This window comes from Leucopleurus acutus, assembly GCF_964270905.1.
Source record: "Leucopleurus acutus genome assembly, chromosome: 17".
Classification (NCBI taxonomy): Eukaryota; Metazoa; Chordata; class Mammalia; order Artiodactyla; family Delphinidae; genus Leucopleurus; species Leucopleurus acutus.
In genome coordinates, this window is record NC_139159.1 from 37,850,549 (window position 1) to 37,856,009 (window position 5,461).

Genomic DNA, 5,461 nt, shown 5'->3' on the forward strand with positions numbered 1-5,461 from the left:
CACACACGTACACACACATCATATATGTAATTCTCTAGCCTTAATTCAATATTCCCACTTGCTCTCTATATTCTAGCTGTATTTAATTATTTGCCATGCTCTTGTGCTTTTGTCTTTAGAATGCTCTTCTTCCTCTTCCCTTGGACAATCTGCACTTATCCTTTCAAACTCAATTCAGTTATCACTAACTGTGGAATACTTTCCTACCCTGGTTCATTTCCCTCCCCTCCCCCCCCCCCCAGTTCCCTTTGTCCTTGCTGCAACTCTTGATTCTAATTTAACCTTCTGCCTCTATGGTATAAACATTTATCGTGGATCTGATCACATTTTATTGTAATTGTTCCTTTATTCTTCTACCTTTCCCACTAAATGAGAGTTCCTCTAGTATTATTCCTATCTCTCTAACTCCAAAGCCTAGCAGAATGTCTGATATCTAGCTAATTTTTTTTCAGTATTTTCTGAAAAAATGACTGACAATGAATATTCAGAAAATTTGAATCTTGATAAAAGGGTAATATTGGCATCACAAACCACAGTAAGGCAATAAACTTAAAGTCAACTGTTTATGAAGGAAATAACTTAGGTTCATAAGATATCAATTCAAATAAGTCTAAGTTATATGTTGGCTTAAAAAATTAAAAGAGCTGCTGGTAGAGAAAGCAGTCCACTGGGGAAAACTTACTAGACTGAAAACTCCTTCATTTTCCAAAAAACAAACAAACAAACAAAACCAACCCTCAAATAGCATAAAGTAGGATAAATTACAGGTTTCTTTGGTGAAACTTGTTTTCTTATTAGCATTTAGAAAGTGGCTAGCCTCACAGACATGAAGAGAGTCTATGAGGTGTAAAGGAAGAGGAGAGACATAAATATACTGATGCGCCAATTCAAACTATGTACACAATAAGGAAAGGAACAAAATTCCTATCTGCACAACTTTCACCTTTTACCTAAAAAGACTAAGACACATAACAATGTGTCTTAGTCTTTTTTAGTCACAGATCCCTTTGAGAACCATGTACTTTACAGCCCCTATCTGCAAAAAAACAATAAGCTAAATCTTCTTTAGAAAACTTCCCCAACCTTTACCTAAATACAATGATCTAAGTACTCCTTTCACTAATTACTCAATTTGTGCTATAATTTTTCACTGATATTTTACCCTGTACATATTATATAGTAGTTATTTTGTGTATATGTTCTCTCTCCAACTTCACTGTGTGCTCTGTAAACACAGGAGCCAGGTAAAAGTTTTAATACTCTCCCCTATTCTGTTCCATAAATGATCAACTCAATGTAGCCTGCCCAATATACACTCAAATAGTCAAAGTGCTTCTCAACTCCTAAAAGGTTGGTTTTGGGTAATAATACCTAACGCTTATTATATACTTACTACCTACCAGGTATTCTCTCAGCACTTAACCCATTTTAATCTCTTTAATTCTCACAATTACCCCACGAGGTAGGCTATCATCCAGGTGAGGAAACTGAAGCACAGAGAGAAGTTAAGTAACTTCTTAATGTTTCAAGGTCATGTAGCCAAGAAGCAGTGGTATTGGGATTTGACCACTGGCAGTTGGCCTTAAGAGAGCCAACTTCAATATTGTACTATATGACCTCGAGTACTTGAACAGAATAGCTATCAATTGGGATGGTTTAATAAGAGGATGACTTCTACCATGCCAAAGAAAGGAATATAGGTTCACTTTACCTATTTAAAAAAAATTAGTGCAATTTTCCCCACTTTCCTTTTGGCTGTATTACCTTCATTCTCTCTCCTCTTCATTTCTTCTCTATTAGTCCCCCACACCTGCTCTCCACCACCATCAAAATAACCCATCTTAAGCTAGTAGGTTTCTTTTCACATTTTTCTCGCTACTCATTTAATCCGATATGGAGAGATGCACCTATTCACATGCACACAAATTCATGTATAGAAAGTCACATACAGAAACTCATGCACAGGAAAGTGAGATAGGACTTTTTCTCAAAAATGTGGTATTTTTACTTAGTTTTCTGCATCTCATTTATTTCACAAAACAATACTTCCTGGAAATCCCTCTAATTTACTGGCATAAATCTGGTTCTTCCTTTCTAAGGAAGTGGCTAGTCAATCTCCCATGGTATGGATGGTACATTATTTATTTAGCCATTCCCCTATTATGAACTGTGTTCACTTTGTCTCCAGTTGTTTGGCACTAAGAACAATGCTGCAATTAATATGGGGCATCAGAAATGCCAGAAGTGGAATGTGAAGTAGGCTTGCTGCGAATTCCTTCGAGGAAGTTTGCAGGAAGCTTCTCTGTATATGGTCTTCCTGAATTCTCTCCTCTTCGAGCAGCAAGGAACATTAAGGTCATTCAGCTCCTTCTCAGCCTTTTAGAGGTCAGGAAGAGCTGACATATTTTTGTGCGACCGATATCAAACTTCCATTCGGAAACCCACAGGATTTCAAAGCTGAAGTCTCCCCAAGATCTGCAGCTTTCCAGCCTTTCTTACCAGCATTTGGCAGCCCATGCAGGAGAAACCCCTGCTCTGGTTTTCTATACCAAGACCCCCACAAACTCATAATAGAGTTGATCCTAGCAGCCAAGTGGAGGGAAGCAAAGACACTCTCAGGTTCAATGTTACCAGAATCTGTTCCAAGTCCATTTAATAATTTAATGCACTGCTATGAAACCTACCTAGAATGCTGATTCCAAGCAAAGCTGTCCTATTATACATTTAAAGTAGAAATATGATGACATAAAACCAGTTAGTTAACTTAATAGCAGAATAATGAACTGAAAAACCTTAGTGGAAAACTACTCAGTTCCCTGTCCTCCCAGCTGTGGTCAACTTGAGTGCAGGATTGTAAGAAATGAGCATGAAACAGGCCATGCATCAAAACATTTCTACTGAAAATGGCTTTATAACTAACAAAGACAGAATCAAAGAATTCACTCTTATGATGGTTATGAGTTTTATGCATCCTCGGATAAATATACTTACATTAAAACATAATTGTATACCTACTTCAAGAATTTTATAATTTTCAAATTACTCTTTTTTTCTGGTTCAATATATATTCTACTCACTCTTTTCTATTCAGCTTCGTGCATATTTTATGATTTTTAAGGCTTTCAACCAACAGGTTATCCCACAGAATATTAGTCACTGTTAAGACAGTAGTATCAGTTAGTAATTACTTAATTCAGATAATCAGGTTTGTTGAAACATGACAGAATGATTAAATATAAATTTACCACCTACATATATCCTGTTTTAACACTATCACACATATAATGCTTTCCCTAAAAATGTTCAATATTTAACTCATAATATTTAACTCATAATACTGTATACTATTAAAATATGTTTTCCCCACACTCTTGAGTGCTGACAGGCACCCTCAGCCAAGGAGAGTGAGCATGGCAGAAAGTACTGTACAATCTTGGGTAATGAACACACTGCTAACACATTTATCCAGTGAGTGTTCCACTGCACCACCCCAGCTGAAGGCAGTCTGCAACATGTGGTGTCCCGTCTTTGGCCTATTTTATGCTCTAGCAAGCAATTTTGACCTAAAATGTCTAGGAAACGTATACATGCAACAGGATGGGATCTGCTACAAATAAACAAGAACAAGTGTCTCTCTCAGTATTAAGACGAAAGTTTTATGGCAGCTGGAATGGGGCCTCAAGGAAACAGTCATAGAAACAGGGTAGAGGTCAACAGGAAATTAGATTTACCAAAGTCCTGTAACATTATGAAAGGCATCATAAGCATTACTGCAGCCTGAGATGAATGACTAACAATTGTTTGACTGGCAGGTAGCATTTCATGATTTGGGGATATTAGAAAAAAAACACAGAAGATCGAGTGTCAGTGTAAGACATCAGAACCATTTCTCCACAGGGCCTCTGCTATAACCATAACCACCCCCATCTAAGGTCAATTACCAGCATTCCCATTTTTAGGAGCATGTCCTCCTTTGTTCTTGAATTGCTCCCTCCCCTGGCATAACCTTTTATTTTCTCAGGCACACAAGTGATCTGGGATACCAATTATCAAAAGATTTTACTGATTTACCTTTAGAATTATCTATTTTAAATCTTCAGCTACCTGAGAAAATAGTTTGCAGCAATCACTTTGCAATTCAGAAGTACCAAGTTATTATTTAGTTGTTGAATTATTTAACAGTTTTCATTCAACATATGTGAGGTTATTGGAACTCCTTAGCTTTAAATATCCTGTGGAACAAGTGATTCCACTCCCTTCTTTTAAGCTTTTTAGGTTAAAGACATGACCTTTAAAAAAATTATAACCTGAACAGTTTATTATAACAGAAATTAGCAATGTCCAATTTAAAAACCAGATAGTGTTATTCAGACCACCATTCTAGTACACTGAGTGGCCTGTGTCTGAAACAAAATTCCATCATTGAAGTCATCAACCTAGGTCAGTATCATTGCTCCTGAGGTCCTCATTAAAGCTCTCTTATTCTCTGCAAATGCTGACTGGTTTTGAACAGCATGGATTTACCATGCATCTCAGGATTTACCTGCATCAACCTGGCACATACCTAGCAACTTTCAGCATTCTAAAGAAAGTCCCACAAATATTGACGTATGTAAGCCATAGCACCTTTCCTAAGAACAGTTCCAATCAGCATTGCACATTAACAAACACATACTGGTATATGCTTGTAGCTCCACCACCTAGCTCAGTTAGAGCAATGGTAAATAAGAGTAGATACTGAACTTAATAGCTTCTCAGGGAGGGAAATGTTTTATAGTCATAGGCTTGATCCTATCAGGGGAAAGTCTTCTTAAAAGGTTTGCAGTTGGTTACAAAGTGCATAAAAGGAGAGTATGGTTGGTTCTGAACAAACCCACAAAGTCACTTCTGAACATAAACTCAAAATACACATTCTAATGACAGAGATTTGGTTCTATTATTTTCACAAACCAAAGTACAGATTTCAAGTTATTTCACAAATCAGATGATCAAATGAAAATGGACATGAAAACATTTAGTAAATTATTATGTTTTTAAAAAGAGGTGCTGCTGTTTAAAAATAATTTACATGACAGAACTTGGCAAAGAGTAAACAAAATCATTAGTAATAACCCAGAAAATGTGGAAAACTAAGAAAAAGGCCCAATGAATTAAAAATAGAACATATCTTTCATCAGATTTGAGATAAGGTATATTGTGTGCTTTTAAAAATATGCAGAAAGCAACTTTATACTGCACTTAAATGATCTGAGAAATCCAAAACATTTTCTCTTATAAATATATACTCTACGACTGGATGTAATATTTGGGCAACATAAAAGGATCCTGTAGAAATTTGTTGCTGCCAGAAATCTGGGATACAGAGTTAAAGATGGAGTGAATAAGGCATGGTAATGCTTTGTACAATTTATAGACAGCTCATATAAAAAACCAGCTATCAAATAGCATGGCTATAAGGGAA